This window comes from Acipenser ruthenus, unplaced genomic scaffold (genome assembly GCF_902713425.1).
Source record: "Acipenser ruthenus unplaced genomic scaffold, fAciRut3.2 maternal haplotype, whole genome shotgun sequence".
NCBI lineage: Eukaryota > Metazoa > Chordata > Actinopteri > Acipenseriformes > Acipenseridae > Acipenser > Acipenser ruthenus.
The window spans coordinates 350,505-372,009 of record NW_026707395.1 but is presented as its reverse complement, the minus strand read 5'-3'; the positions used below and the strand labels follow the sequence as shown (position 1 = coordinate 372,009).

General features: G+C 44.0%; 84 non-coding genes and 12 pseudogenes across 84 annotated transcripts; 12 read left to right on the top strand and 84 right to left on the bottom strand.

The window, feature by feature from the left end:
• Positions 1-78: 78 nt before the first annotated feature.
• Positions 79-197, bottom strand: LOC131725978 (5S ribosomal RNA). Its single transcript, XR_009321157.1, has one exon. It is a non-coding gene; the product is annotated as a 5S ribosomal RNA (ribosomal RNA).
• A 100-nt stretch (positions 198-297) lies between these two features.
• LOC131725977 (5S ribosomal RNA) lies at positions 298-416 on the bottom strand. The gene has a single exon (XR_009321156.1). It is a non-coding gene; the product is annotated as a 5S ribosomal RNA (ribosomal RNA).
• Positions 417-516: 100 nt separating this feature from the next.
• Positions 517-635, bottom strand: LOC131725975 (5S ribosomal RNA). The gene has a single exon (XR_009321154.1). It is a non-coding gene; the product is annotated as a 5S ribosomal RNA (ribosomal RNA).
• Positions 636-735: 100 nt separating this feature from the next.
• On the bottom strand, positions 736-854 carry LOC131725974 (5S ribosomal RNA). Its single transcript, XR_009321153.1, has one exon. It is a non-coding gene; the product is annotated as a 5S ribosomal RNA (ribosomal RNA).
• Positions 855-954: 100 nt separating this feature from the next.
• On the bottom strand, positions 955-1,073 carry LOC131725973 (5S ribosomal RNA). Its single transcript, XR_009321152.1, has one exon. It is a non-coding gene; the product is annotated as a 5S ribosomal RNA (ribosomal RNA).
• A 100-nt stretch (positions 1,074-1,173) lies between these two features.
• LOC131725972 (5S ribosomal RNA) lies at positions 1,174-1,292 on the bottom strand. The gene has a single exon (XR_009321151.1). It is a non-coding gene; the product is annotated as a 5S ribosomal RNA (ribosomal RNA).
• A 100-nt stretch (positions 1,293-1,392) lies between these two features.
• Positions 1,393-1,511, bottom strand: LOC131725971 (5S ribosomal RNA). The gene has a single exon (XR_009321150.1). It is a non-coding gene; the product is annotated as a 5S ribosomal RNA (ribosomal RNA).
• Positions 1,512-1,623: 112 nt separating this feature from the next.
• On the bottom strand, positions 1,624-1,742 carry LOC131725970 (5S ribosomal RNA). Its single transcript, XR_009321149.1, has one exon. It is a non-coding gene; the product is annotated as a 5S ribosomal RNA (ribosomal RNA).
• A 100-nt stretch (positions 1,743-1,842) lies between these two features.
• LOC131725969 (5S ribosomal RNA) lies at positions 1,843-1,961 on the bottom strand. The gene has a single exon (XR_009321148.1). It is a non-coding gene; the product is annotated as a 5S ribosomal RNA (ribosomal RNA).
• Positions 1,962-2,061: 100 nt separating this feature from the next.
• On the bottom strand, positions 2,062-2,180 carry LOC131725968 (5S ribosomal RNA). Its single transcript, XR_009321147.1, has one exon. It is a non-coding gene; the product is annotated as a 5S ribosomal RNA (ribosomal RNA).
• Positions 2,181-2,280: 100 nt separating this feature from the next.
• LOC131725967 (5S ribosomal RNA) lies at positions 2,281-2,399 on the bottom strand. Its single transcript, XR_009321146.1, has one exon. It is a non-coding gene; the product is annotated as a 5S ribosomal RNA (ribosomal RNA).
• A 100-nt stretch (positions 2,400-2,499) lies between these two features.
• On the bottom strand, positions 2,500-2,618 carry LOC131725966 (5S ribosomal RNA). The gene has a single exon (XR_009321145.1). It is a non-coding gene; the product is annotated as a 5S ribosomal RNA (ribosomal RNA).
• Positions 2,619-2,718: 100 nt separating this feature from the next.
• Positions 2,719-2,837, bottom strand: LOC131726102 (5S ribosomal RNA). The gene has a single exon (XR_009321284.1). It is a non-coding gene; the product is annotated as a 5S ribosomal RNA (ribosomal RNA).
• A 100-nt stretch (positions 2,838-2,937) lies between these two features.
• Positions 2,938-3,056, bottom strand: LOC131725964 (5S ribosomal RNA). Its single transcript, XR_009321143.1, has one exon. It is a non-coding gene; the product is annotated as a 5S ribosomal RNA (ribosomal RNA).
• Positions 3,057-3,156: 100 nt separating this feature from the next.
• On the bottom strand, positions 3,157-3,275 carry LOC131725963 (5S ribosomal RNA). The gene has a single exon (XR_009321142.1). It is a non-coding gene; the product is annotated as a 5S ribosomal RNA (ribosomal RNA).
• Positions 3,276-3,390: 115 nt separating this feature from the next.
• On the bottom strand, positions 3,391-3,509 carry LOC131725962 (5S ribosomal RNA). The gene has a single exon (XR_009321141.1). It is a non-coding gene; the product is annotated as a 5S ribosomal RNA (ribosomal RNA).
• A 100-nt stretch (positions 3,510-3,609) lies between these two features.
• On the bottom strand, positions 3,610-3,728 carry LOC131725961 (5S ribosomal RNA). Its single transcript, XR_009321140.1, has one exon. It is a non-coding gene; the product is annotated as a 5S ribosomal RNA (ribosomal RNA).
• A 100-nt stretch (positions 3,729-3,828) lies between these two features.
• Positions 3,829-3,937, bottom strand: LOC131726780 (5S ribosomal RNA; annotated as a pseudogene).
• A 114-nt stretch (positions 3,938-4,051) lies between these two features.
• Positions 4,052-4,160, bottom strand: LOC131726779 (5S ribosomal RNA; annotated as a pseudogene).
• A 114-nt stretch (positions 4,161-4,274) lies between these two features.
• On the bottom strand, positions 4,275-4,393 carry LOC131725960 (5S ribosomal RNA). The gene has a single exon (XR_009321139.1). It is a non-coding gene; the product is annotated as a 5S ribosomal RNA (ribosomal RNA).
• Positions 4,394-4,493: 100 nt separating this feature from the next.
• Positions 4,494-4,612, bottom strand: LOC131725959 (5S ribosomal RNA). Its single transcript, XR_009321138.1, has one exon. It is a non-coding gene; the product is annotated as a 5S ribosomal RNA (ribosomal RNA).
• Positions 4,613-4,712: 100 nt separating this feature from the next.
• On the bottom strand, positions 4,713-4,831 carry LOC131725958 (5S ribosomal RNA). The gene has a single exon (XR_009321137.1). It is a non-coding gene; the product is annotated as a 5S ribosomal RNA (ribosomal RNA).
• Positions 4,832-4,931: 100 nt separating this feature from the next.
• LOC131725957 (5S ribosomal RNA) lies at positions 4,932-5,050 on the bottom strand. The gene has a single exon (XR_009321136.1). It is a non-coding gene; the product is annotated as a 5S ribosomal RNA (ribosomal RNA).
• Positions 5,051-5,150: 100 nt separating this feature from the next.
• On the bottom strand, positions 5,151-5,269 carry LOC131725956 (5S ribosomal RNA). Its single transcript, XR_009321135.1, has one exon. It is a non-coding gene; the product is annotated as a 5S ribosomal RNA (ribosomal RNA).
• A 114-nt stretch (positions 5,270-5,383) lies between these two features.
• LOC131725955 (5S ribosomal RNA) lies at positions 5,384-5,502 on the bottom strand. Its single transcript, XR_009321134.1, has one exon. It is a non-coding gene; the product is annotated as a 5S ribosomal RNA (ribosomal RNA).
• Positions 5,503-5,602: 100 nt separating this feature from the next.
• Positions 5,603-5,721, bottom strand: LOC131725953 (5S ribosomal RNA). Its single transcript, XR_009321132.1, has one exon. It is a non-coding gene; the product is annotated as a 5S ribosomal RNA (ribosomal RNA).
• A 100-nt stretch (positions 5,722-5,821) lies between these two features.
• LOC131726778 (5S ribosomal RNA) lies at positions 5,822-5,930 on the bottom strand (annotated as a pseudogene).
• A 114-nt stretch (positions 5,931-6,044) lies between these two features.
• Positions 6,045-6,153, bottom strand: LOC131726777 (5S ribosomal RNA; annotated as a pseudogene).
• A 114-nt stretch (positions 6,154-6,267) lies between these two features.
• On the bottom strand, positions 6,268-6,386 carry LOC131725952 (5S ribosomal RNA). Its single transcript, XR_009321131.1, has one exon. It is a non-coding gene; the product is annotated as a 5S ribosomal RNA (ribosomal RNA).
• A 100-nt stretch (positions 6,387-6,486) lies between these two features.
• On the bottom strand, positions 6,487-6,605 carry LOC131725951 (5S ribosomal RNA). Its single transcript, XR_009321130.1, has one exon. It is a non-coding gene; the product is annotated as a 5S ribosomal RNA (ribosomal RNA).
• A 100-nt stretch (positions 6,606-6,705) lies between these two features.
• LOC131725950 (5S ribosomal RNA) lies at positions 6,706-6,824 on the bottom strand. The gene has a single exon (XR_009321129.1). It is a non-coding gene; the product is annotated as a 5S ribosomal RNA (ribosomal RNA).
• A 114-nt stretch (positions 6,825-6,938) lies between these two features.
• Positions 6,939-7,057, bottom strand: LOC131725949 (5S ribosomal RNA). Its single transcript, XR_009321128.1, has one exon. It is a non-coding gene; the product is annotated as a 5S ribosomal RNA (ribosomal RNA).
• A 100-nt stretch (positions 7,058-7,157) lies between these two features.
• LOC131725948 (5S ribosomal RNA) lies at positions 7,158-7,276 on the bottom strand. The gene has a single exon (XR_009321127.1). It is a non-coding gene; the product is annotated as a 5S ribosomal RNA (ribosomal RNA).
• A 100-nt stretch (positions 7,277-7,376) lies between these two features.
• On the bottom strand, positions 7,377-7,495 carry LOC131726354 (5S ribosomal RNA). Its single transcript, XR_009321542.1, has one exon. It is a non-coding gene; the product is annotated as a 5S ribosomal RNA (ribosomal RNA).
• A 114-nt stretch (positions 7,496-7,609) lies between these two features.
• LOC131726098 (5S ribosomal RNA) lies at positions 7,610-7,728 on the bottom strand. Its single transcript, XR_009321280.1, has one exon. It is a non-coding gene; the product is annotated as a 5S ribosomal RNA (ribosomal RNA).
• A 100-nt stretch (positions 7,729-7,828) lies between these two features.
• LOC131726269 (5S ribosomal RNA) lies at positions 7,829-7,947 on the bottom strand. The gene has a single exon (XR_009321452.1). It is a non-coding gene; the product is annotated as a 5S ribosomal RNA (ribosomal RNA).
• A 114-nt stretch (positions 7,948-8,061) lies between these two features.
• On the bottom strand, positions 8,062-8,180 carry LOC131725947 (5S ribosomal RNA). The gene has a single exon (XR_009321126.1). It is a non-coding gene; the product is annotated as a 5S ribosomal RNA (ribosomal RNA).
• Positions 8,181-8,280: 100 nt separating this feature from the next.
• Positions 8,281-8,399, bottom strand: LOC131725946 (5S ribosomal RNA). The gene has a single exon (XR_009321125.1). It is a non-coding gene; the product is annotated as a 5S ribosomal RNA (ribosomal RNA).
• Positions 8,400-8,499: 100 nt separating this feature from the next.
• On the bottom strand, positions 8,500-8,618 carry LOC131725945 (5S ribosomal RNA). The gene has a single exon (XR_009321124.1). It is a non-coding gene; the product is annotated as a 5S ribosomal RNA (ribosomal RNA).
• Positions 8,619-8,732: 114 nt separating this feature from the next.
• On the bottom strand, positions 8,733-8,851 carry LOC131725944 (5S ribosomal RNA). Its single transcript, XR_009321123.1, has one exon. It is a non-coding gene; the product is annotated as a 5S ribosomal RNA (ribosomal RNA).
• A 114-nt stretch (positions 8,852-8,965) lies between these two features.
• On the bottom strand, positions 8,966-9,084 carry LOC131725942 (5S ribosomal RNA). The gene has a single exon (XR_009321121.1). It is a non-coding gene; the product is annotated as a 5S ribosomal RNA (ribosomal RNA).
• A 114-nt stretch (positions 9,085-9,198) lies between these two features.
• On the bottom strand, positions 9,199-9,317 carry LOC131725941 (5S ribosomal RNA). Its single transcript, XR_009321120.1, has one exon. It is a non-coding gene; the product is annotated as a 5S ribosomal RNA (ribosomal RNA).
• Positions 9,318-9,417: 100 nt separating this feature from the next.
• On the bottom strand, positions 9,418-9,536 carry LOC131725940 (5S ribosomal RNA). The gene has a single exon (XR_009321119.1). It is a non-coding gene; the product is annotated as a 5S ribosomal RNA (ribosomal RNA).
• Positions 9,537-9,636: 100 nt separating this feature from the next.
• Positions 9,637-9,755, bottom strand: LOC131726353 (5S ribosomal RNA). Its single transcript, XR_009321541.1, has one exon. It is a non-coding gene; the product is annotated as a 5S ribosomal RNA (ribosomal RNA).
• A 114-nt stretch (positions 9,756-9,869) lies between these two features.
• On the bottom strand, positions 9,870-9,988 carry LOC131725939 (5S ribosomal RNA). The gene has a single exon (XR_009321118.1). It is a non-coding gene; the product is annotated as a 5S ribosomal RNA (ribosomal RNA).
• Positions 9,989-10,088: 100 nt separating this feature from the next.
• Positions 10,089-10,197, bottom strand: LOC131726776 (5S ribosomal RNA; annotated as a pseudogene).
• Positions 10,198-10,311: 114 nt separating this feature from the next.
• Positions 10,312-10,430, bottom strand: LOC131725938 (5S ribosomal RNA). The gene has a single exon (XR_009321117.1). It is a non-coding gene; the product is annotated as a 5S ribosomal RNA (ribosomal RNA).
• A 114-nt stretch (positions 10,431-10,544) lies between these two features.
• Positions 10,545-10,663, bottom strand: LOC131725937 (5S ribosomal RNA). Its single transcript, XR_009321116.1, has one exon. It is a non-coding gene; the product is annotated as a 5S ribosomal RNA (ribosomal RNA).
• A 100-nt stretch (positions 10,664-10,763) lies between these two features.
• Positions 10,764-10,882, bottom strand: LOC131725936 (5S ribosomal RNA). Its single transcript, XR_009321115.1, has one exon. It is a non-coding gene; the product is annotated as a 5S ribosomal RNA (ribosomal RNA).
• Positions 10,883-10,996: 114 nt separating this feature from the next.
• Positions 10,997-11,115, bottom strand: LOC131725935 (5S ribosomal RNA). The gene has a single exon (XR_009321114.1). It is a non-coding gene; the product is annotated as a 5S ribosomal RNA (ribosomal RNA).
• Positions 11,116-11,229: 114 nt separating this feature from the next.
• Positions 11,230-11,348, bottom strand: LOC131725934 (5S ribosomal RNA). The gene has a single exon (XR_009321113.1). It is a non-coding gene; the product is annotated as a 5S ribosomal RNA (ribosomal RNA).
• Positions 11,349-11,448: 100 nt separating this feature from the next.
• LOC131725933 (5S ribosomal RNA) lies at positions 11,449-11,567 on the bottom strand. Its single transcript, XR_009321112.1, has one exon. It is a non-coding gene; the product is annotated as a 5S ribosomal RNA (ribosomal RNA).
• Positions 11,568-11,667: 100 nt separating this feature from the next.
• LOC131725931 (5S ribosomal RNA) lies at positions 11,668-11,786 on the bottom strand. Its single transcript, XR_009321110.1, has one exon. It is a non-coding gene; the product is annotated as a 5S ribosomal RNA (ribosomal RNA).
• A 114-nt stretch (positions 11,787-11,900) lies between these two features.
• Positions 11,901-12,019, bottom strand: LOC131725930 (5S ribosomal RNA). The gene has a single exon (XR_009321109.1). It is a non-coding gene; the product is annotated as a 5S ribosomal RNA (ribosomal RNA).
• A 114-nt stretch (positions 12,020-12,133) lies between these two features.
• LOC131726241 (5S ribosomal RNA) lies at positions 12,134-12,252 on the bottom strand. The gene has a single exon (XR_009321424.1). It is a non-coding gene; the product is annotated as a 5S ribosomal RNA (ribosomal RNA).
• Positions 12,253-12,352: 100 nt separating this feature from the next.
• Positions 12,353-12,471, bottom strand: LOC131725929 (5S ribosomal RNA). The gene has a single exon (XR_009321108.1). It is a non-coding gene; the product is annotated as a 5S ribosomal RNA (ribosomal RNA).
• A 114-nt stretch (positions 12,472-12,585) lies between these two features.
• LOC131726466 (5S ribosomal RNA) lies at positions 12,586-12,704 on the bottom strand (annotated as a pseudogene).
• A 100-nt stretch (positions 12,705-12,804) lies between these two features.
• Positions 12,805-12,923, bottom strand: LOC131725928 (5S ribosomal RNA). Its single transcript, XR_009321107.1, has one exon. It is a non-coding gene; the product is annotated as a 5S ribosomal RNA (ribosomal RNA).
• A 100-nt stretch (positions 12,924-13,023) lies between these two features.
• On the bottom strand, positions 13,024-13,142 carry LOC131725927 (5S ribosomal RNA). The gene has a single exon (XR_009321106.1). It is a non-coding gene; the product is annotated as a 5S ribosomal RNA (ribosomal RNA).
• Positions 13,143-13,242: 100 nt separating this feature from the next.
• LOC131725926 (5S ribosomal RNA) lies at positions 13,243-13,361 on the bottom strand. The gene has a single exon (XR_009321105.1). It is a non-coding gene; the product is annotated as a 5S ribosomal RNA (ribosomal RNA).
• Positions 13,362-13,475: 114 nt separating this feature from the next.
• On the bottom strand, positions 13,476-13,594 carry LOC131725925 (5S ribosomal RNA). The gene has a single exon (XR_009321104.1). It is a non-coding gene; the product is annotated as a 5S ribosomal RNA (ribosomal RNA).
• A 114-nt stretch (positions 13,595-13,708) lies between these two features.
• LOC131726160 (5S ribosomal RNA) lies at positions 13,709-13,827 on the bottom strand. Its single transcript, XR_009321342.1, has one exon. It is a non-coding gene; the product is annotated as a 5S ribosomal RNA (ribosomal RNA).
• Positions 13,828-13,927: 100 nt separating this feature from the next.
• Positions 13,928-14,046, bottom strand: LOC131725924 (5S ribosomal RNA). The gene has a single exon (XR_009321103.1). It is a non-coding gene; the product is annotated as a 5S ribosomal RNA (ribosomal RNA).
• Positions 14,047-14,146: 100 nt separating this feature from the next.
• LOC131726385 (5S ribosomal RNA) lies at positions 14,147-14,265 on the bottom strand. Its single transcript, XR_009321574.1, has one exon. It is a non-coding gene; the product is annotated as a 5S ribosomal RNA (ribosomal RNA).
• Positions 14,266-14,365: 100 nt separating this feature from the next.
• LOC131726774 (5S ribosomal RNA) lies at positions 14,366-14,474 on the bottom strand (annotated as a pseudogene).
• Positions 14,475-14,574: 100 nt separating this feature from the next.
• On the bottom strand, positions 14,575-14,693 carry LOC131725923 (5S ribosomal RNA). Its single transcript, XR_009321102.1, has one exon. It is a non-coding gene; the product is annotated as a 5S ribosomal RNA (ribosomal RNA).
• A 100-nt stretch (positions 14,694-14,793) lies between these two features.
• Positions 14,794-14,912, bottom strand: LOC131726447 (5S ribosomal RNA). Its single transcript, XR_009321636.1, has one exon. It is a non-coding gene; the product is annotated as a 5S ribosomal RNA (ribosomal RNA).
• Positions 14,913-15,026: 114 nt separating this feature from the next.
• LOC131726773 (5S ribosomal RNA) lies at positions 15,027-15,135 on the bottom strand (annotated as a pseudogene).
• A 100-nt stretch (positions 15,136-15,235) lies between these two features.
• On the bottom strand, positions 15,236-15,344 carry LOC131726772 (5S ribosomal RNA; annotated as a pseudogene).
• Positions 15,345-15,444: 100 nt separating this feature from the next.
• Positions 15,445-15,563, bottom strand: LOC131725922 (5S ribosomal RNA). Its single transcript, XR_009321101.1, has one exon. It is a non-coding gene; the product is annotated as a 5S ribosomal RNA (ribosomal RNA).
• Positions 15,564-15,677: 114 nt separating this feature from the next.
• Positions 15,678-15,796, bottom strand: LOC131726333 (5S ribosomal RNA). The gene has a single exon (XR_009321519.1). It is a non-coding gene; the product is annotated as a 5S ribosomal RNA (ribosomal RNA).
• A 114-nt stretch (positions 15,797-15,910) lies between these two features.
• Positions 15,911-16,029, bottom strand: LOC131725920 (5S ribosomal RNA). The gene has a single exon (XR_009321099.1). It is a non-coding gene; the product is annotated as a 5S ribosomal RNA (ribosomal RNA).
• Positions 16,030-16,129: 100 nt separating this feature from the next.
• LOC131726771 (5S ribosomal RNA) lies at positions 16,130-16,238 on the bottom strand (annotated as a pseudogene).
• A 100-nt stretch (positions 16,239-16,338) lies between these two features.
• On the bottom strand, positions 16,339-16,457 carry LOC131725919 (5S ribosomal RNA). Its single transcript, XR_009321098.1, has one exon. It is a non-coding gene; the product is annotated as a 5S ribosomal RNA (ribosomal RNA).
• Positions 16,458-16,557: 100 nt separating this feature from the next.
• On the bottom strand, positions 16,558-16,676 carry LOC131725918 (5S ribosomal RNA). Its single transcript, XR_009321097.1, has one exon. It is a non-coding gene; the product is annotated as a 5S ribosomal RNA (ribosomal RNA).
• A 114-nt stretch (positions 16,677-16,790) lies between these two features.
• Positions 16,791-16,909, bottom strand: LOC131726127 (5S ribosomal RNA). Its single transcript, XR_009321310.1, has one exon. It is a non-coding gene; the product is annotated as a 5S ribosomal RNA (ribosomal RNA).
• A 114-nt stretch (positions 16,910-17,023) lies between these two features.
• LOC131726190 (5S ribosomal RNA) lies at positions 17,024-17,142 on the bottom strand. Its single transcript, XR_009321372.1, has one exon. It is a non-coding gene; the product is annotated as a 5S ribosomal RNA (ribosomal RNA).
• A 114-nt stretch (positions 17,143-17,256) lies between these two features.
• LOC131725917 (5S ribosomal RNA) lies at positions 17,257-17,375 on the bottom strand. Its single transcript, XR_009321096.1, has one exon. It is a non-coding gene; the product is annotated as a 5S ribosomal RNA (ribosomal RNA).
• Positions 17,376-17,475: 100 nt separating this feature from the next.
• On the bottom strand, positions 17,476-17,594 carry LOC131726188 (5S ribosomal RNA). Its single transcript, XR_009321370.1, has one exon. It is a non-coding gene; the product is annotated as a 5S ribosomal RNA (ribosomal RNA).
• A 114-nt stretch (positions 17,595-17,708) lies between these two features.
• On the bottom strand, positions 17,709-17,827 carry LOC131725916 (5S ribosomal RNA). Its single transcript, XR_009321095.1, has one exon. It is a non-coding gene; the product is annotated as a 5S ribosomal RNA (ribosomal RNA).
• Positions 17,828-17,927: 100 nt separating this feature from the next.
• On the bottom strand, positions 17,928-18,046 carry LOC131726240 (5S ribosomal RNA). Its single transcript, XR_009321423.1, has one exon. It is a non-coding gene; the product is annotated as a 5S ribosomal RNA (ribosomal RNA).
• A 114-nt stretch (positions 18,047-18,160) lies between these two features.
• LOC131725915 (5S ribosomal RNA) lies at positions 18,161-18,279 on the bottom strand. Its single transcript, XR_009321094.1, has one exon. It is a non-coding gene; the product is annotated as a 5S ribosomal RNA (ribosomal RNA).
• A 114-nt stretch (positions 18,280-18,393) lies between these two features.
• On the bottom strand, positions 18,394-18,512 carry LOC131726180 (5S ribosomal RNA). The gene has a single exon (XR_009321362.1). It is a non-coding gene; the product is annotated as a 5S ribosomal RNA (ribosomal RNA).
• Positions 18,513-18,612: 100 nt separating this feature from the next.
• LOC131726113 (5S ribosomal RNA) lies at positions 18,613-18,731 on the bottom strand. The gene has a single exon (XR_009321296.1). It is a non-coding gene; the product is annotated as a 5S ribosomal RNA (ribosomal RNA).
• A 115-nt stretch (positions 18,732-18,846) lies between these two features.
• LOC131726870 (5S ribosomal RNA) lies at positions 18,847-18,958 on the top strand (annotated as a pseudogene).
• Positions 18,959-19,072: 114 nt separating this feature from the next.
• On the top strand, positions 19,073-19,191 carry LOC131725914 (5S ribosomal RNA). The gene has a single exon (XR_009321093.1). It is a non-coding gene; the product is annotated as a 5S ribosomal RNA (ribosomal RNA).
• A 114-nt stretch (positions 19,192-19,305) lies between these two features.
• On the top strand, positions 19,306-19,424 carry LOC131725913 (5S ribosomal RNA). Its single transcript, XR_009321092.1, has one exon. It is a non-coding gene; the product is annotated as a 5S ribosomal RNA (ribosomal RNA).
• Positions 19,425-19,538: 114 nt separating this feature from the next.
• Positions 19,539-19,657, top strand: LOC131725912 (5S ribosomal RNA). Its single transcript, XR_009321091.1, has one exon. It is a non-coding gene; the product is annotated as a 5S ribosomal RNA (ribosomal RNA).
• A 114-nt stretch (positions 19,658-19,771) lies between these two features.
• Positions 19,772-19,900, top strand: LOC131726472 (5S ribosomal RNA; annotated as a pseudogene).
• A 100-nt stretch (positions 19,901-20,000) lies between these two features.
• Positions 20,001-20,119, top strand: LOC131725911 (5S ribosomal RNA). The gene has a single exon (XR_009321090.1). It is a non-coding gene; the product is annotated as a 5S ribosomal RNA (ribosomal RNA).
• A 100-nt stretch (positions 20,120-20,219) lies between these two features.
• On the top strand, positions 20,220-20,338 carry LOC131725909 (5S ribosomal RNA). The gene has a single exon (XR_009321088.1). It is a non-coding gene; the product is annotated as a 5S ribosomal RNA (ribosomal RNA).
• Positions 20,339-20,438: 100 nt separating this feature from the next.
• LOC131725908 (5S ribosomal RNA) lies at positions 20,439-20,557 on the top strand. The gene has a single exon (XR_009321087.1). It is a non-coding gene; the product is annotated as a 5S ribosomal RNA (ribosomal RNA).
• A 100-nt stretch (positions 20,558-20,657) lies between these two features.
• LOC131726279 (5S ribosomal RNA) lies at positions 20,658-20,776 on the top strand. Its single transcript, XR_009321463.1, has one exon. It is a non-coding gene; the product is annotated as a 5S ribosomal RNA (ribosomal RNA).
• A 100-nt stretch (positions 20,777-20,876) lies between these two features.
• Positions 20,877-20,995, top strand: LOC131725907 (5S ribosomal RNA). The gene has a single exon (XR_009321086.1). It is a non-coding gene; the product is annotated as a 5S ribosomal RNA (ribosomal RNA).
• Positions 20,996-21,095: 100 nt separating this feature from the next.
• LOC131725906 (5S ribosomal RNA) lies at positions 21,096-21,214 on the top strand. Its single transcript, XR_009321085.1, has one exon. It is a non-coding gene; the product is annotated as a 5S ribosomal RNA (ribosomal RNA).
• Positions 21,215-21,314: 100 nt separating this feature from the next.
• Positions 21,315-21,433, top strand: LOC131726195 (5S ribosomal RNA). The gene has a single exon (XR_009321378.1). It is a non-coding gene; the product is annotated as a 5S ribosomal RNA (ribosomal RNA).
• The last annotated feature ends 72 nt before the right edge of the window (positions 21,434-21,505 follow it).

The window sequence follows — 21,505 nt, the reverse complement described above, 5'->3', positions numbered from 1 at the left end:
TGTTTAGTGAGCTGGGGGTGATTCCTCCAAAATTTCCTTTTGTCCTCCACACATTTCAATTGTAATGTAATTACGTAATGCCTGCAGCACTTGATATTCCCAGGTGGTCTCCCATCCAAGTACTAACCAAGCCCAACATTGCTTAGCTTCTGAGATCAGACGAGATCAGGCTTATTCAAGGTGGTGTGGCCGCAGGCGATTGCATTTCTGCTTTCATGACTTTTATGTTTAGTGAGCTGGGGGTGATTCCTCCAAAATTTCCTTTTGTCCTCCACACATTTCAATTGTAAAATGTAATGCCTGCAGCACTTGATATTCCCAGGTGGTCTCCCATCCAAGTACTAACCAAGCCCAACATTGCTTAGCTTCTGAGATCAGACGAGATCAGGCTTATTCAAGGTGGTGTGGCCGCAGGCGATTGCATTTCTGCTTTCATGACTTTTATGTTTAGTGAGCTGGGGGTGATTCCTCCAAAATTTCCTTTTGTCCTCCACACATTTCAATTGTAAAATGTAATGCCTGCAGCACTTGATATTCCCAGGTGGTCTCCCATCCAAGTACTAACCAAGCCCAACATTGCTTAGCTTCTGAGATCAGACGAGATCAGGCTTATTCAAGGTGGTGTGGCCGCAGGCGATTGCATTTCTGCTTTCATGACTTTTATGTTTAGTGAGCTGGGGGTGATTCCTCCAAAATTTCCTTTTGTCCTCCACACATTTCAATTGTAAAATGTAATGCCTGCAGCACTTGATATTCCCAGGTGGTCTCCCATCCAAGTACTAACCAAGCCCAACATTGCTTAGCTTCTGAGATCAGACGAGATCAGGCTTATTCAAGGTGGTGTGGCCGCAGGCGATTGCATTTCTGCTTTCATGACTTTTATGTTTAGTGAGCTGGGGGTGATTCCTCCAAAATTTCCTTTTGTCCTCCACACATTTCAATTGTAAAATGTAATGCCTGCAGCACTTGATATTCCCAGGTGGTCTCCCATCCAAGTACTAACCAAGCCCAACATTGCTTAGCTTCTGAGATCAGACGAGATCAGGCTTATTCAAGGTGGTGTGGCCGCAGGCGATTGCATTTCTGCTTTCATGACTTTTATGTTTAGTGAGCTGGGGGTGATTCCTCCAAAATTTCCTTTTGTCCTCCACACATTTCAATTGTAAAATGTAATGCCTGCAGCACTTGATATTCCCAGGTGGTCTCCCATCCAAGTACTAACCAAGCCCAACATTGCTTAGCTTCTGAGATCAGACGAGATCAGGCTTATTCAAGGTGGTGTGGCCGCAGGCGATTGCATTTCTGCTTTCATGACTTTTATGTTTAGTGAGCTGGGGGTGATTCCTCCAAAATTTCCTTTTGTCCTCCACACATTTCAATTGTAAAATGTAATGCCTGCAGCACTTGATATTCCCAGGTGGTCTCCCATCCAAGTACTAACCAAGCCCAACATTGCTTAGCTTCTGAGATCAGACGAGATCAGGCTTATTCAAGGTGGTGTGGCCGCAGGCGATTGCATTTCTGCTTTCATGACTTTTATGTTTAGTGAGCTGGGGGTGATTCCTCCAAAATTTCCTTTTGTCCTCCACACATTTCAATTGTAAAATGTAATTAAAAATGTAATGCCTGCAGCACTTGATATTCCCAGGTGGTCTCCCATCCAAGTACTAACCAAGCCCAACATTGCTTAGCTTCTGAGATCAGACGAGATCAGGCTTATTCAAGGTGGTGTGGCCGCAGGCGATTGCATTTCTGCTTTCATGACTTTTATGTTTAGTGAGCTGGGGGTGATTCCTCCAAAATTTCCTTTTGTCCTCCACACATTTCAATTGTAAAATGTAATGCCTGCAGCACTTGATATTCCCAGGTGGTCTCCCATCCAAGTACTAACCAAGCCCAACATTGCTTAGCTTCTGAGATCAGACGAGATCAGGCTTATTCAAGGTGGTGTGGCCGCAGGCGATTGCATTTCTGCTTTCATGACTTTTATGTTTAGTGAGCTGGGGGTGATTCCTCCAAAATTTCCTTTTGTCCTCCACACATTTCAATTGTAAAATGTAATGCCTGCAGCACTTGATATTCCCAGGTGGTCTCCCATCCAAGTACTAACCAAGCCCAACATTGCTTAGCTTCTGAGATCAGACGAGATCAGGCTTATTCAAGGTGGTGTGGCCGCAGGCGATTGCATTTCTGCTTTCATGACTTTTATGTTTAGTGAGCTGGGGGTGATTCCTCCAAAATTTCCTTTTGTCCTCCACACATTTCAATTGTAAAATGTAATGCCTGCAGCACTTGATATTCCCAGGTGGTCTCCCATCCAAGTACTAACCAAGCCCAACATTGCTTAGCTTCTGAGATCAGACGAGATCAGGCTTATTCAAGGTGGTGTGGCCGCAGGCGATTGCATTTCTGCTTTCATGACTTTTATGTTTAGTGAGCTGGGGGTGATTCCTCCAAAATTTCCTTTTGTCCTCCACACATTTCAATTGTAAAATGTAATGCCTGCAGCACTTGATATTCCCAGGTGGTCTCCCATCCAAGTACTAACCAAGCCCAACATTGCTTAGCTTCTGAGATCAGACGAGATCAGGCTTATTCAAGGTGGTGTGGCCGCAGGCGATTGCATTTCTGCTTTCATGACTTTTATGTTTAGTGAGCTGGGGGTGATTCCTCCAAAATTTCCTTTTGTCCTCCACACATTTCAATTGTAAAATGTAATGCCTGCAGCACTTGATATTCTCAGGTGGTCTCCCATCCAAGTACTAACCAAGCCCAACATTGCTTAGCTTCTGAGATCAGACGAGATCAGGCTTATTCAAGGTGGTGTGGCCGCAGGCGATTGCATTTCTGCTTTCATGACTTTTATGTTTAGTGAGCTGGGGGTGATTCCTCCAAAATTTCCTTTTGTCCTCCACACATTTCAATTGTAAAATGTAATGCCTGCAGCACTTGATATTCCCAGGTGGTCTCCCATCCAAGTACTAACCAAGCCCAACATTGCTTAGCTTCTGAGATCAGACGAGATCAGGCTTATTCAAGGTGGTGTGGCCGCAGGCGATTGCATTTCTGCTTTCATGACTTTTATGTTTAGTGAGCTGGGGGTGATTCCTCCAAAATTTCCTTTTGTCCTCCACACATTTCAATTGTAAAATGTAATGCCTGCAGCACTTGATATTCCCAGGTGGTCTCCCATCCAAGTACTAACCAAGCCCAACATTGCTTAGCTTCTGAGATCAGACGAGATCAGGCTTATTCAAGGTGGTGTGGCCGCAGGCGATTGCATTTCTGCTTTCATGACTTTTATGTTTAGTGAGCTGGGGGTGATTCCTCCAAAATTTCCTTTTGTCCTCCACACATTTCAATTGTAAAAATGTAATTACAAAAATGTAATGCCTGCAGCACTTGATATTCCCAGGTGGTCTCCCATCCAAGTACTAACCAAGCCCAACATTGCTTAGCTTCTGAGATCAGACGAGATCAGGCTTATTCAAGGTGGTGTGGCCGCAGGCGATTGCATTTCTGCTTTCATGACTTTTATGTTTAGTGAGCTGGGGGTGATTCCTCCAAAATTTCCTTTTGTCCTCCACACATTTCAATTGTAAAATGTAATGCCTGCAGCACTTGATATTCCCAGGTGGTCTCCCATCCAAGTACTAACCAAGCCCAACATTGCTTAGCTTCTGAGATCAGACGAGATCAGGCTTATTCAAGGTGGTGTGGCCGCAGGCGATTGCATTTCTGCTTTCATGACTTTTATGTTTAGTGAGCTGGGGGTGATTCCTCCAAAATTTCCTTTTGTCCTCCACACATTTCAATTGTAAAATGTAATGCCTGCAGCACTTGATATTCCCAGGTGGTCTCCCATCCAAGTACTAACCAAGCCCAACATTGCTTAGCTTCTGAGATCAGGCTTATTCAAGGTGGTGTGGCCGCAGGCGATTGCATTTCTGCTTTCATGACTTTTATGTTTAGTGAGCTGGGGGTGATTCCTCCAAAATTTCCTTTTGTCCTCCACACATTTCAATTGTAAAATGTAATTACAAAAATGTAATGCCTGCAGCACTTGATATTCCCAGGTGGTCTCCCATCCAAGTACTAACCAAGCCCAACATTGCTTAGCTTCTGAGATCAGGCTTATTCAAGGTGGTGTGGCCGCAGGCGATTGCATTTCTGCTTTCATGACTTTTATGTTTAGTGAGCTGGGGGTGATTCCTCCAAAATTTCCTTTTGTCCTCCACACATTTCAATTGTAAAATGTAATTACAAAAATGTAATGCCTGCAGCACTTGATATTCCCAGGTGGTCTCCCATCCAAGTACTAACCAAGCCCAACATTGCTTAGCTTCTGAGATCAGACGAGATCAGGCTTATTCAAGGTGGTGTGGCCGCAGGCGATTGCATTTCTGCTTTCATGACTTTTATGTTTAGTGAGCTGGGGGTGATTCCTCCAAAATTTCCTTTTGTCCTCCACACATTTCAATTGTAAAATGTAATGCCTGCAGCACTTGATATTCCCAGGTGGTCTCCCATCCAAGTACTAACCAAGCCCAACATTGCTTAGCTTCTGAGATCAGACGAGATCAGGCTTATTCAAGGTGGTGTGGCCGCAGGCGATTGCATTTCTGCTTTCATGACTTTTATGTTTAGTGAGCTGGGGGTGATTCCTCCAAAATTTCCTTTTGTCCTCCACACATTTCAATTGTAAAATGTAATGCCTGCAGCACTTGATATTCCCAGGTGGTCTCCCATCCAAGTACTAACCAAGCCCAACATTGCTTAGCTTCTGAGATCAGACGAGATCAGGCTTATTCAAGGTGGTGTGGCCGCAGGCGATGGCATTTCTGCTTTCATGACTTTTATGTTTAGTGAGCTGGGGGTGATTCCTCCAAAATTTCCTTTTGTCCTCCACACATTTCAATTGTAAAATGTAATGCCTGCAGCACTTGATATTCCCAGGTGGTCTCCCATCCAAGTACTAACCAAGCCCAACATTGCTTAGCTTCTGAGATCAGACGAGATCAGGCTTATTCAAGGTGGTGTGGCCGCAGGCGATTGCATTTCTGCTTTCATGACTTTTATGTTTAGTGAGCTGGGGGTGATTCCTCCAAAATTTCCTTTTGTCCTCCACACATTTCAATTGTAAAATGTAATGCCTGCAGCACTTGATATTCCCAGGTGGTCTCCCATCCAAGTACTAACCAAGCCCAACATTGCTTAGCTTCTGAGATCAGACGAGATCAGGCTTATTCAAGGTGGTGTGGCCGCAGGCGATTGCATTTCTGCTTTCATGACTTTTATGTTTAGTGAGCTGGGGGTGATTCCTCCAAAATTTCCTTTTGTCCTCCACACATTTCAATTGTAAAATGTAATTACAAAAATGTAATGCCTGCAGCACTTGATATTCCCAGGTGGTCTCCCATCCAAGTACTAACCAAGCCCAACATTGCTTAGCTTCTGAGATCAGACGAGATCAGGCTTATTCAAGGTGGTGTGGCCGCAGGCGATTGCATTTCTGCTTTCATGACTTTTATGTTTAGTGAGCTGGGGGTGATTCCTCCAAAATTTCCTTTTGTCCTCCACACATTTCAATTGTAAAATGTAATGCCTGCAGCACTTGATATTCCCAGGTGGTCTCCCATCCAAGTACTAACCAAGCCCAACATTGCTTAGCTTCTGAGATCAGACGAGATCAGGCTTATTCAAGGTGGTGTGGCCGCAGGCGATTGCATTTCTGCTTTCATGACTTTTATGTTTAGTGAGCTGGGGGTGATTCCTCCAAAATTTCCTTTTGTCCTCCACACATTTCAATTGTAAAATGTAATGCCTGCAGCACTTGATATTCCCAGGTGGTCTCCCATCCAAGTACTAACCAAGCCCAACATTGCTTAGCTTCTGAGATCAGGCTTATTCAAGGTGGTGTGGCCGCAGGCGATTGCATTTCTGCTTTCATGACTTTTATGTTTAGTGAGCTGGGGGTGATTCCTCCAAAATTTCCTTTTGTCCTCCACACATTTCAATTGTAAAATGTAATTACAAAAATGTAATGCCTGCAGCACTTGATATTCCCAGGTGGTCTCCCATCCAAGTACTAACCAAGCCCAACATTGCTTAGCTTCTGAGATCAGGCTTATTCAAGGTGGTGTGGCCGCAGGCGATTGCATTTCTGCTTTCATGACTTTTATGTTTAGTGAGCTGGGGGTGATTCCTCCAAAATTTCCTTTTGTCCTCCACACATTTCAATTGTAAAATGTAATTACAAAAATGTAATGCCTGCAGCACTTGATATTCCCAGGTGGTCTCCCATCCAAGTACTAACCAAGCCCAACATTGCTTAGCTTCTGAGATCAGACGAGATCAGGCTTATTCAAGGTGGTGTGGCCGCAGGCGATTGCATTTCTGCTTTCATGACTTTTATGTTTAGTGAGCTGGGGGTGATTCCTCCAAAATTTCCTTTTGTCCTCCACACATTTCAATTGTAAAATGTAATGCCTGCAGCACTTGATATTCCCAGGTGGTCTCCCATCCAAGTACTAACCAAGCCCAACATTGCTTAGCTTCTGAGATCAGACGAGATCAGGCTTATTCAAGGTGGTGTGGCCGCAGGCGATTGCATTTCTGCTTTCATGACTTTTATGTTTAGTGAGCTGGGGGTGATTCCTCCAAAATTTCCTTTTGTCCTCCACACATTTCAATTGTAAAATGTAATGCCTGCAGCACTTGATATTCCCAGGTGGTCTCCCATCCAAGTACTAACCAAGCCCAACATTGCTTAGCTTCTGAGATCAGACGAGATCAGGCTTATTCAAGGTGGTGTGGCCGCAGGCGATTGCATTTCTGCTTTCATGACTTTTATGTTTAGTGAGCTGGGGGTGATTCCTCCAAAATTTCCTTTTGTCCTCCACACATTTCAATTGTAAAATGTAATTACAAAAATGTAATGCCTGCAGCACTTGATATTCCCAGGTGGTCTCCCATCCAAGTACTAACCAAGCCCAACATTGCTTAGCTTCTGAGATCAGACGAGATCAGGCTTATTCAAGGTGGTGTGGCCGCAGGCGATTGCATTTCTGCTTTCATGACTTTTATGTTTAGTGAGCTGGGGGTGATTCCTCCAAAATTTCCTTTTGTCCTCCACACATTTCAATTGTAAAATGTAATGCCTGCAGCACTTGATATTCCCAGGTGGTCTCCCATCCAAGTACTAACCAAGCCCAACATTGCTTAGCTTCTGAGATCAGACGAGATCAGGCTTATTCAAGGTGGTGTGGCCGCAGGCGATTGCATTTCTGCTTTCATGACTTTTATGTTTAGTGAGCTGGGGGTGATTCCTCCAAAATTTCCTTTTGTCCTCCACACATTTCAATTGTAAAATGTAATGCCTGCAGCACTTGATATTCCCAGGTGGTCTCCCATCCAAGTACTAACCAAGCCCAACATTGCTTAGCTTCTGAGATCAGACAAGATCAGGCTTATTCAAGGTGGTGTGGCCGCAGGCGATTGCATTTCTGCTTTCATGACTTTTATGTTTAGTGAGCTGGGGGTGATTCCTCCAAAATTTCCTTTTGTCCTCCACACATTTCAATTGTAAAATGTAATTACAAAAATGTAATGCCTGCAGCACTTGATATTCCCACGTGGTCTCCCATCCAAGTACTAACCAAGCCCAACATTGCTTAGCTTCTGAGATCAGACGAGATCAGGCTTATTCAAGGTGGTGTGGCCGCAGGCGATTGCATTTCTGCTTTCATGACTTTTATGTTTAGTGAGCTGGGGGTGATTCCTCCAAAATTTCCTTTTGTCCTCCACACATTTCAATTGTAAAATGTAATGCCTGCAGCACTTGATATTCCCAGGTGGTCTCCCATCCAAGTACTAACCAAGCCCAACATTGCTTAGCTTCTGAGATCAGACGAGATCAGGCTTATTCAAGGTGGTGTGGCCGCATGCGATTGCATTTCTGCTTTCATGACTTTTATGTTTAGTGAGCTGGGGGTGATTCCTCCAAAATTTCCTTTTGTCCTCCACACATTTCAATTGTAAAATGTAATGACAAAAATGTAATGCCTGCAGCACTTGATATTCCCAGGTGGTCTCCCATCCAAGTACTAACCAAGCCCAACATTGCTTAGCTTCTGAGATCAGACGAGATCAGGCTTATTCAAGGTGGTGTGGCCGCAGGCGATTGCATTTCTGCTTTCATGACTTTTATGTTTAGTGAGCTGGGGGTTATTCCTCCAAAATTTCCTTTTGTCCTCCACACATTTCAATTGTAAAATGTAATGCCTGCAGCACTTGATATTCCCAGGTGGTCTCCCATCCAAGTACTAACCAAGCCCAACATTGCTTAGCTTCTGAGATCAGACGAGATCAGGCTTATTCAAGGTGGTGTGGCCGCAGGCGATTGCTGTTCTGCTTTCATGACTTTTATGTTTAGTGAGCTGGGGGTGATTCCTCCAAAATTTCCTTTTGTCCTCCACACATTTCAATTGTAAAATGTAATGCCTGCAGCACTTGATATTCCCAGGTGGTCTCCCATCCAAGTACTAACCAAGCCCAACATTGCTTAGCTTCTGAGATCAGACGAGATCAGGCTTATTCAAGGTGGTGTGGCCGCAGGCGATTGCATTTCTGCTTTCATGACTTTTATGTTTAGTGAGCTGGGGGTGATTCCTCCAAAAATTCCTTTTGTCCTCCACACATTTCAATTGTAAAATGTAATTACAAAAATGTAATGCCTGCAGCACTTGATATTCCCAGGTGGTCTCCCATCCAAGTACTAACCAAGCCCAACATTGCTTAGCTTCTGAGATCAGACGAGATCAGGCTTATTCAAGGTGGTGTGGCCGCAGGCGATTGCATTTCTGCTTTCATGACTTTTATGTTTAGTGAGCTGGGGGTGATTCCTCCAAAATTTCCTTTTGTCCTCCACACATTTCAATTGTAAAATGTAATTACAAAAATGTAATGCCTGCAGCACTTGATATTCCCAGGTGGTCTCCCATCCAAGTACTAACCAAGCCCAACATTGCTTAGCTTCTGAGATCAGACGAGATCAGGCTTATTCAAGGTGGTGTGGCCGCAGGCGATTGCATTTCTGCTTTCATGACTTTTATGTTTAGTGAGCTGGGGGTGATTCTTCCAAAATTTCCTTTTGTCCTCCACACATTTCAATTGTAAAATGTAATTACAAAAATGTAATGCCTGCAGCACTTGATATTCCCAGGTGGTCTCCCATCCAAGTACTAACCAAGCCCAACATTGCTTAGCTTCTGAGATCAGACGAGATCAGGCTTATTCAAGGTGGTGTGGCCGCAGGCGATTGCATTTCTGCTTTCATGACTTTTATGTTTAGTGAGCTGGGGGTGAATCCTCCAAAATTTCCTTTTGTCCTCCACACATTTCAATTGTAAAATGTAATGCCTGCAGCACTTGATATTCCCAGGTGGTCTCCCATCCAAGTACTAACCAAGCCCAACATTGCTTAGCTTCTGAGATCAGACGAGATCAGGCTTATTCAAGGTGGTGTGGCCGCAGGCGATTGCATTTCTGCTTTCATGACTTTTATGTTTAGTGAGCTGGGGGTGATTCCTCCAAAATTTCCTTTTGTCCTCCACACATTTCAATTGTAAAATGTAATGCCTGCAGCACTTGATATTCCCAGGTGGTCTCCCATCCAAGTACTAACCAAGCCCAACATTGCTTAGCTTCTGAGATCAGACAAGATCAGGCTTATTCAAGGTGGTGTGGCCGCAGGCGATTGCATTTCTGCTTTCATGACTTTTATGTTTAGTGAGCTGGGGGTGATTCCTCCAAAATTTCCTTTTGTCCTCCACACATTTCAATTGTAAAATGTAATTACAAAAATGTAATGCCTGCAGCACTTGATATTCCCAGGTGGTCTCCCATCCAAGTACTAACCAAGCCCAACATTGCTTAGCTTCTGAGATCAGACGAGATCAGGCTTATTCAAGGTGGTGTGGCCGCAGGCGATTGCATTTCTGCTTTCATGACTTTTATGTTTAGTGAGCTGGGGGTGATTCCTCCAAAATTTCCTTTTGTCCTCCACACATTTCAATTGTAAAATGTAATGCCTGCAGCACTTGATATTCCCAGGTGGTCTCCCATCCAAGTACTAACCAAGCCCAACATTGCTTAGCTTCTGAGATCAGGCTTATTCAAGGTGGTGTGGCCGCAGGCGATTGCATTTCTGCTTTCATGACTTTTATGTTTAGTGAGCTGGGGGTGATTCCTCCAAAATTTCCTTTTGTCCTCCACACATTTCAATTGTAAAATGTAATTACAAAAATGTAATGCCTGCAGCACTTGATATTCCCAGGTGGTCTCCCATCCAAGTACTAACCAAGCCCAACATTGCTTAGCTTCTGAGATCAGACGAGATCAGGCTTATTCAAGGTGGTGTGGCCGCAGGCGACTGCATTTCTGCTTTCATGACTTTTATGTTTAGTGAGCTGGGGGTGATTCCTCCAAAATTTCCTTTTGTCCTCCACACATTTCAATTGTAAAATGTAATTACAAAAAAGTAATGCCTGCAGCACTTGATATTCCCAGGTGGTCTCCCATCCAAGTACTAACCAAGCCCAACATTGCTTAGCTTCTGAGATCAGACGAGATCAGGCTTATTCAAGGTGGTGTGGCCGCAGGCGATTGCATTTCTGCTTTCATGACTTTTATGTTTAGTGAGCTGGGGGTGATTCCTCCAAAACTTCCTTTTGTCCTCCACACATTTCAATTGTAAAATGTAATGCCTGCAGCACTTGATATTCCCAGGTGGTCTCCCATCCAAGTACTAACCAAGCCCAACATTGCTTAGCTTCTGAGATCAGACGAGATCAGGCTTATTCAAGGTGGTGTGGCCGCAGGCGATTGCATTTCTGCTTTCATGACTTTTATGTTTAGTGAGCTGGGGGTGATTCCTCCAAAATTTCCGTTTGTCCTCCACACATTTCAATTGTAAAATGTAATTACAAAAATGTAATGCCTGCAGCACTTGATATTCCCAGGTGGTCTCCCATCCAAGTACTAACCAAGCCCAACATTGCTTAGCTTCTGAGATCAGACGAGATCAGGCTTATTCAAGGTGGTGTGGCCGCAGGCGATTGCATTTCTGCTTTCATGACTTTTATGTTTAGTGAGCTGGGGGTGATTCCTCCAAAATTTCCTTTTGTCCTCCACACATTTCAATTGTAAAATGTAATTACAAAAATGTAATGCCTGCAGCACTTGATATTCCCAGGTGGTCTCCCATCCAAGTACTAACCAAGCCCAACATTGCTTAGCTTCTGAGATCAGACGAGATCAGGCTTATTCAAGGTGGTGTGGCCGCAGGCGATTGCATTTCTGCTTTCATGACTTTTATGTTTAGTGAGCTGGGGGTGATTCCTCCAAAATTTCCTTTTGTCCTCCACACATTTCAATTGTAAAATGTAATGCCTGCAGCACTTGATATTCCCAGGTGGTCTCCCATCCAAGTACTAACCAAGCCCAACATTGCTTAGCTTCTGAGATCAGACGAGATCAGGCTTATTCAAGGTGGTGTGGCCGCAGGCGATTGCATTTCTGCTTTCATGACTTTTATGTTTAGTGAGCTGGGGGTGATTCCTCCAAAATTTCCTTTTGTCCTCCACACATTTCAATTGTAAAATGTAATGCCTGCAGCACTTGATATTCCCAGGTGGTCTCCCATCCAAGTACTAACCAAGCCCAACATTGCTTAGCTTCTGAGATCAGACGAGATCAGGCTTATTCAAGGTGGTGTGGCCGCAGGCGATTGCATTTCTGCTTTCATGACTTTTATGTTTAGTGAGCTGGGGGTGATTCCTCCAAAATTTCCTTTTGTCCTCCACACATTTCAATTGTAAAATGTAATTACAAAAATGTAATGCCTGCAGCACTTGATATTCCCAGGTGGTCTCCCATCCAAGTACTAACCAAGCCCAACATTGCTTAGCTTCTGAGATCAGACGAGATCAGGCTTATTCAAGGTGGTGTGGCCGCAGGCGATTGCATTTCTGCTTTCATGACTTTTATGTTTAGTGAGCTGGGGGTGATTCCTCCAAAATTTCCTTTTGTCCTCCACACATTTCAATTGTAAAATGTAATTACAAAAATGTAATGCCTGCAGCACTTGATATTCCCAGGTGGTCTCCCATCCAAGTACGAACCAAGCCCAACATTGCTTAGCTTCTGAGATCAGACGAGATCAGGCTTATTCAAGGTGGTGTGGCCGCAGGCGATTGCATTTCTGCTTTCATGACTTTTATGTTTAGTGAGCTGGGGGTGATTCCTCCAAAATTTCCTTTTGTCCTCCACACATTTCAATTGTAAAATGTAATGCCTGCAGCACTTGATATTCCCAGGTGGTCTCCCATCCAAGTACTAACCAAGCCCAACATTGCTTAGCTTCTGAGATCAGACGAGATCAGGCTTATTCAAGGTGGTGTGGCCGCAGGCGATTGCATTTCTGCTTTCATGACTTTTATGTTTAGTGAGCTGGGGGTGATTCCTCCAAAATTTCCTTTTGTCCTCCACACATTTCAATTGTAAAATGTAATTACAAAAATGTAATGCCTGCAGCACTTGATATTCCCAGGTGGTCTCCCATCCAAGTACGAACCAAGCCCAACATTGCTTAGCTTCTGAGATCAGACGAGATCAGGCTTATTCAAGGTGTTGTGGCCGCAGGCGATTGCATTTCTGCTTTCATGACTTTTATGTTTAGTGAGCTGGGGGTGATTCCTCCAAAATTTCCTTTTGTCCTCCACACATTTCAATTGTAAAATGTAATGCCTGCAGCACTTGATATTCCCAGGTGGTCTCCCATCCAAGTACTAACCAAGCCCAACATTGCTTAGCTTCTGAGATCAGACGAGATCAGGCTTATTCAAGGTGGTGTGGCCGCAGGCGATTGCATTTCTGCTTTCATGACTTTTATGTTTAGTGAGCTGGGGGTGATTCCTCCAAAATTTCCTTTTGTCCTCCACACATTTCAATTGTAAAATGTAATGCCTGCAGCACTTGATATTCCCAGGTGGTCTCCCATCCAAGTACTAACCAAGCCCAACATTGCTTAGCTTCTGAGATCAGACGAGATCAGGCTTATTCAAGGTGGTGTGGCCGCAGGCGATTGCATTTCTGCTTTCATGACTTTTATGTTTAGTGAGCTGGGGGTGATTCCTCCAAAATTTCCTTTTGTCCTCCACACATTTCAATTGTAAAATGTAATGCCTGCAGCACTTGATATTCCCAGGTGGTCTCCCATCCAAGTACTAACCAAGCCCAACATTGCTTAGCTTCTGAGATCAGACGAGATCAGGCTTATTCAAGGTGGTGTGGCCGCAGGCGATTGCATTTCTGCTTTCATGACTTTTATGTTTAGTGAGCTGGGGGTGATTCCTCCAAAATTTCCTTTTGTCCTCCACACATTTCAATTGTAAAATGTAATTACTAAAATGTAATGCCTGCAGCACTTGATATTCCCAGGTGGTCTCCCATCCAAGTACTAACCAAGCCCAACATTGCTTAGCTTCTGAGATCAGACGAGATCAGGCTTATTCAAGGTGGTGTGGCCGCAGGCGATTGCATTTCTGCTTTCATGACTTTTATGTTTAGTGAGCTGGGGGTGATTCCTCCAAAATTTCCTTTTGTCCTCCACACATTTCAATTGTAAAATGTAATTACTAAAATGTAATGCCTGCAGCACTTGATATTCCCAGGTGGTCTCCCATCCAAGTACTAACCAAGCCCCACATTGCTTAGCTTCTGAGATCAGACGAGATCAGGCTTATTCAAGGTGGTGTGGCCGCAGGCGATTGCATTTCTGCTTTCATGACTTTTATGTTTAGTGAGCTGGGGGTGATTCCTCCAAAATTTCCTTTTGTCCTCCACACATTTCAATTGTAAAATGTAATGCCTGCAGCACTTGATATTCCCAGGTGGTCTCCCATCCAAGTACTAACCAAGCCCAACATTGCTTAGCTTCTGAGATCAGACGAGATCAGGCTTATTCAAGGTGGTGTGGCCGCAGGCGATTGCATTTCTGCTTTCATGACTTTTATGTTTAGTGAGCTGGGGGTGATTCCTCCAAAATTTCCTTTTGTCCTCCACACATTTCAATTGTAAAATGTAATGCCTGCAGCACTTGATATTCCCAGGTGGTCTCCCATCCAAGTACTAACCAAGCCCAACATTGCTCAGCTTCTGAGATCAGACGAGATCAGGCTTATTCAAGGTGGTGTGGCCGCAGGCGATTGCATTTCTGCTTTCATGACTTTTATGTTTAGTGAGCTGGGGGTGATTCCTCCAAAATTTCCTTTTGTCCTCCACACATTTCAATTGTAAAATGTAATGCCTGCAGCACTTGATATTCCCAGGTGGTCTCCCATCCAAGTACTAACCAAGCCCAACATTGCTTAGCTTCTGAGATCAGGCTTATTCAAGGTGGTGTGGCCGCAGGCGATTGCATTTCTGCTTTCATGACTTTTATGTTTAGTGAGCTGGGGGTGATTACTCCAAAATTTCCTTTTGTCCTCCACACATTTCAATTGTAAAATGTAATGCCTGCAGCACTTGATATTCCCAGGTGGTCTCCCATCCAAGTACTAACCAAGCCCAACATTGCTTAGCTTCTGAGATCAGACGAGATCAGGCTTATTCAAGGTGGTGTGGCCGCAGGCGATTGCATTTCTGCTTTCATGACTTTTATGTTTAGTGAGCTGGGGGTGATTCCTCCAAAATTTCCTTTTGTCCTCCACACATTTCAATTGTAAAATGTAATGCCTGCAGCACTTGATATTCCCAGGTGGTCTCCCATCCAAGTCCTAACCAAGCCCAACATTGCTTAGCTTCTGAGATCAGACGAGATCAGGCTTATTCAAGGTGGTGTGGCCGCAGGCGATTGCATTTCTGCTTTCATGACTTTTATGTTTAGTGAGCTGGGGGTGATTCCTCCAAAATTTCCTTTTGTCCTCCACACATTTCAATTGTAAAATGTAATTACTAAAATGTAATGCCTGCAGCACTTGATATTCCCAGGTGGTCTCCCATCCAAGTACTAACCAAGCCCAACATTGCTTAGCTTCTGAGATCAGGCTTATTCAAGGTGGTGTGGCCGCAGGCGATTGCATTTCTGCTTTCATGACTTTTATGTTTAGTGAGCTGGGGGTGATTCCTCCAAAATTTCCTTTTGTCCTCCACACATTTCAATTGTAAAATGTAATGCCTGCAGCACTTGATATTCCCAGGTGGTCTCCCATCCAAGTACTAACCAAGCCCAACATTGCTTAGCTTCTGAGATCAGGCTTATTCAAGGTGGTGTGGCCGCAGGCGATTGCATTTCTGCTTTCATGACTTTTATGTTTAGTGAGCTGGGGGTGATTCCTCCAAAATTTCCTTTTGTCCTCCACACATTTCTATTGTAAAATGTAATGCCTGCAGCACTTGATATTCCCAGGTGGTCTCCCATCCAAGTACTAACCAAGCCCAACATTGCTTAGCTTCTGAGATCAGACGAGATCAGGCTTATTCAAGGTGGTGTGGCCGCAGGCGATTGCATTTCTGCTTTCATGACTTTTATGTTTAGTGAGCTGGGGGTGATTCCTCCAAAATTTCCTTTTGTCCTCCACACATTTCAATTGTAAAATGTAATTACAAAAATGTAATGCCTGCAGCACTTGATATTCCCAGGTGGTCTCCCATCCAAGTACTAACCAAGCCCAACATTGCTTAGCTTCGGAGATCAGACGAGATCAGGCTTATTCAAGGTGGTGTGGCCGCAGGCGATTGCATTTCTGCTTTCATGACTTTTATGTTTAGTGAGCTGGGGGTGATTCCTCCAAAATTTCCTTTTGTCCTCCACACATTTCAATTGTAAAATGTAATTACAAAAATGTAATGCCTGCAGCACTTGATATTCCCAGGTGGTCTCCCATCCAAGTACTAACCAAGCCCAACATTGCTTAGCTTCTGAGATCAGACGAGATCAGGCTTATTCAAGGTGGTGTGGCCGCAGGCGATTGCATTTCTGCTTTCATGACTTTTATGTTTAGTGAGCTGGGGGTGATTCCTCCAAAATTTCCTTTTGTCCTCCACACATTTCAATTGTAAAATGTAATGCCTGCAGCACTTGATATTCCCAGGTGGTCTCCCATCCAAGTACTAACCAAGCCCAACATTGCTTAGCTTCTGAGATCAGGCTTATTCAAGGTGGTGTGGCCGCAGGCGATTGCATTTCTGCTTTCATGACTTTTATGTTTAGTGAGCTGGGGGTGATTCCTCCAAAATTTCCTTTTGTCCTCCACACATTTCAATTGTAAAATGTAATGCCTGCAGCACTTGATATTCCCAGGTGGTCTCCCATCCAAGTACTAACCAAGCCCAACATTGCTTAGCTTCTGAGATCAGACGAGATCAGGCTTATTCAAGGTGGTGTGGCCGCAGGCGATTGCATTTCTGCTTTCATGACTTTTATGTTTAGTGAGCTGGGGGTGATTCCTCCAAAATTTCCTTTTGTCCTCCACACATTTCAATTGTAAAATGTAATGCCTGCAGCACTTGATATTCCCAGGTGGTCTCCCATCCAAGTACTAACCAAGCCCAACATTGCTTAGCTTCTGAGATCAGACGAGATCAGGCTTATTCAAGGTGGTGTGGCCGCAGGCGATTGCATTTCTGCTTTCATGACTTTTATGTTTAGTGAGCTGGGGGTGATTCCTCCAAAATTTCCTTTTGTCCTCCACACATTTCAATTGTAAAATGTAATTACTAAAATGTAATGCCTGCAGCACTTGATATTCCCAGGTGGTCTCCCATCCAAGTACTAACCAAGCCCAACATTGCTTAGCTTCTGAGATCAGATGAGATCAGGCTTATTCAAGGTGGCGTGGCCGCAGGCGATTGCATTTCTGCTTTCATGACTTTTATGTTTAGTGAGCTGGGGGTGATTCCTCCAAAATTTCCTTTTGTCCTCCACACATTTCAATTGTAAAATGTAATTACAAAAATGTAATGCCTGCAGCACTTGATATTCCCAGGTGGTCTCCCATCCAAGTACTAACCAAGCCCAACATTGCTTAGCTTCTGAGATCAGACGAGATCAGGCTTATTCAAGGTGGCGTGGCCGCAGGCGATTGCATTTCTGCTTTCATGACTTTTATGTTTAGTGAGCTGGGGGTGATTCCTCCAAAATTTCCTTTTGTCCTCCACACATTTCAATTGTAAAATGTAATTACAAAAATGTAATGCCTGCAGCACTTGATATTCCCAGGTGGTCTCCCATCCAAGTACTAACCAAGCCCAACATTGCTTAGCTTCTGAGATCAGACGAGATCAGGCTTATTCAAGGTGGTGTGGCCGCAGGCGATTGCATTTCTGCTTTCATGACTTTTATGTTTAGTGAGCTGGGGGTGATTCCTCCAAAATTTCCTTTTGTCCTCCACACATTTCAATTGTAAAATGTAATGCCTGCAGCACTTGATATTCCCAGGTGGTCTCCCATCCAAGTACTAACCAAGCCCAACATTGCTTAGCTTCTGAGATCAGACGAGATCAGGCTTATTCAAGGTGGCGTGGCCGCAGGCGATTGCATTTCTGCTTTCATGACTTTTATGTTTAGTGAGCTGGGGGTGATTCCTCCAAAATTTCCTTTTGTCCTCCACACATTTCAATTGTAAAATGTAATTACAAAAATGTAATGCCTGCAGCACTTGATATTCCCAGGTGGTCTCCCATCCAAGTACTAACCAAGCCCAACATTGCTTAGCTTCTGAGATCAGACGAGATCAGGCTTATTCAAGGTGGTGTGGCCGCAGGCGATTGCATTTCTGCTTTCATGACTTTTATGTTTAGTGAGCTGGGGGTGATTCCTCCAAAATTTCCTTTTGTCCTCCACACATTTCAATTGTAAAATGTAATGCCTGCAGCACTTGATATTCCCAGGTGGTCTCCCATCCAAGTACGAACCAAGCCCAACATTGCTTAGCTTCTGAGATCAGACGAGATCAGGCTTATTCAAGGTGGTGTGGCCGCAGGCGATTGCATTACTGCTTTCATGACTTTTATGTTTAGGGAGCTGGGGGTGATTCCTCCAAAATTTCCTTTTGTCCTCCACACATTTCAATTGTAAAATGTAATTACAAAAATGTAATGCCTGCAGCACTTGATATTCCCAGGTGGTCTCCCATCCAAGTACTAACCAAGCCCAACATTGCTTAGCTTCTGAGATCAGACGAGATCAGGCTTATTCAAGGTGGTGTGGCCGCAGGCGATTGCATTTCTGCTTTCATGACTTTTATGTTTAGTGAGCTGGGGGTGATTCCTCCAAAATTTCCTTTTGTCCTCCACACATTTCAATTGTAAAATGTAATTACTAAAATGTAATGCCTGCAGCACTTGATATTCCCACGTGGTCTCCCATCCAAGTACTAACCAAGCCCAACATTGCTTAGCTTCTGAGATCAGACGAGATCAGGCTTAATCAAGGTGGTGTGGCCGCAGGCGATTGCATTTCTGCTTTCATGACTTTTATGTTTAGTGAGCTGGGGGTGATTCCTCCAAAATTTCCTTTTGTCCTCCACACATTTCAATTGTAAAATGTAATGCCTGCAGCACTTGATATTCCCAGGTGGTCTCCCATCCAAGTACTAACCAAGCCCAACATTGCTTAGTTTCTGAGATCAGACGAGATCAGGCTTATTCAAGGTGGTGTGGCCGCAGGCGGTTGCATTTCTGCTTTCATGACTTTTATGTTTAGTGAGCTGGGGGTGAGTCCTCCAAAATTTCCTTTTGTCCTCCACACATTTCAATTGTAAAATGTAATTACAAAAATGTAATGCCTGCAGCACATGAATAAGCCTGATCTCGTCTGATCTCAGAAGCTAAGCAATGTTGGGCTTGGTTAGTACTTGGATGGGAGACCACCTGGGAATATCAAGTGCTGCAGGCATTACATTTTTGTAATTACATTTTACAATTGAAATGTGTGGAGGACAAAAGGAAATTTTGGAGGAATCACCCCCAGCTCACTAAACATAAAAGTCATGAAAGCAGAAATGCAATCGCCTGCGGCCACACCACCTTGAATAAGCCTGATCTCGTCTGATCTCAGAAGCTAAGCAATGTTGGGCTTGGTTAGTACTTGGATGGGAGACCACCTGGGAATATCAAGTGCTGCAGGCATTACATTTTTGTAATTACATTTTACAATTGAAATGTGTGGAGGACAAAAGGAAATTTTGGAGGAATCACCCCCAGCTCACTAAACATAAAAGTCATGAAAGCAGAAATGCAATCGCCTGCGGCCACACCACCTTGAATAAGCCTGATCTCGTCTGATCTCAGAAGCTAAGCAATGTTGGGCTTGGTTAGTACTTGGATGGGAGACCACCTGGGAATATCAAGTGCTGCAGGCATTACATTTTTGTAATTACATTTTACAATTGAAATGTGTGGAGGACAAAAGGAAATTTTGGAGGAATCACCCCCAGCTCACTAAACATAAAAGTCATGAAAGCAGAAATGCAATCGCCTGCGGCCACACCACCTTGAATAAGCCTGATCTCGTCTGATCTCAGAAGCTAAGCAATGTTGGGCTTGGTTAGTACTTGGATGGGAGACCACCTGGGAATATCAAGTGCTGCAGGCATTACATTTTTGTAATTACATTTTACAATAGAAATGTGTGGAGGACAAAAGGAAATTTTGGAGGAATCACCCCCAGCTCACTAAACATAAAAGTCATGAAAGCAGAAATGCAATCGCCTGCGGCCACACCACCTTGAATAAGCCTGATCTCGTCTGATCTCGTCTGATCTCAGAAGCTAAGCAATGTTGGGCTTGGTTAGTACTTGGATGGGAGACCACCTGGGAATATCAAGTGCTGCAGGCATTACATTTTACAATAGAAATGTGTGGAGGACAAAAGGAAATTTTGGAGTAATCACCCCCAGCTCACTAAACATAAAAGTCATGAAAGCAGAAATGCAATCGCCTGCGGCCACACCACCTTGAATAAGCCTGATCTCGTCTGATCTCAGAAGCTAAGCAATGTTGGGCTTGGTTAGTACTTGGATGGGAGACCACCTGGGAATATCAAGTGCTGCAGGCATTACATTTTACAATTGAAATGTGTGGAGGACAAAAGGAAATTTTGGAGGAATCACCCCCAGCTCACTAAACATAAAAGTCATGAAAGCAGAAATGCAATCGCCTGCGGCCACACCACCTTGAATAAGCCTGATCTCGTCTGATCTCAGAAGCTAAGCAATGTTGGGCTTGGTTAGTACTTGGATGGGAGACCACCTGGGAATATCAAGTGCTGCAGGCATTACATTTTACAATTGAAATGTGTGGAGGACAAAAGGAAATTTTGGAGGAATCACCCCCAGCTCACTAAACATAAAAGTCATGAAAGCAGAAATGCAATCGCCTGCGGCCACACCACCTTGAATAAGCCTGATCTCGTCTGATCTCAGAAGCTAAGCAATGTTGGGCTTGGTTAGTACTTGGATGGGAGACCACCTGGGAATATCAAGTGCTGCAGGCATTACATTTTACAATTGAAATGTGTGGAGGACAAAAGGAAATTTTGGAGGAATCACCCCCAGCTCACTAAACATAAAAGTCATGAAAGCAGAAATGCAATCGCCTGCGGCCACACCACCTTGAATAAGCCTGATCTCGTCTGTTCTCAGAAGCTAAGCAATGTTGGGCTTGGTTAGTACTTGGATGGGAGACCACCTGGGAATATCAAGTGCTGCAGGCATTACATTTTACAATTGAAATGTGTGGAGGACAAAAGGAAATTTTGGAGGAATCACCCCCAGCTCACTAAACATAAAAGTCATGAAAGCAGAAATGCAATCGCCTGCGGCCACACCACCTTGAATAAGCCTGATCTCGTCTGATCTCAGAAGCTAAGCAATGTTGGGCTTGGTTAGTACTTGGATGGGAGACCACCTGGGAATATCAAGTGCTGCAGGCATTACATTTTACAATTGAAATGTGTGGAGGACAAAAGGAAATTTTGGAGGAATCACCCCCAGCTCACTAAACATAAAAGTCATGAAAGCAGAAATGCAATCGCCTGCGGCCACACCACCTTGAATAAGCCTGATCTCGTCTGATCTCAGAAGCTAAGCAATGTTGGGCTTGGTTAGTACTTGGATGGGAGACCACCTGGGAATATCAAGTGCTGCAGGCATTACATTTTACAATTGAAATGTGTGGAGGACAAAAGGAAATTTTGGAGGAATCACCCCCAGCTCACTAAACATAAAAGTCATGAAAGCAGAAATGCAATCTCCTGCGGCCACACCACCTTGAATAAGCCTGATCTCGTCTGATCTCAGAAGCTAAGCAATGTTGGGCTTGGTTAGTACTTGGATGGGAGACCACCTGGGAATATCAAGTGCTGCAGGCATTACATTTTACAATAGAAATGTGTGGAGGACAAAAGGAAATTTTGGAGGAATCACCCCCAGCTCACTAAACA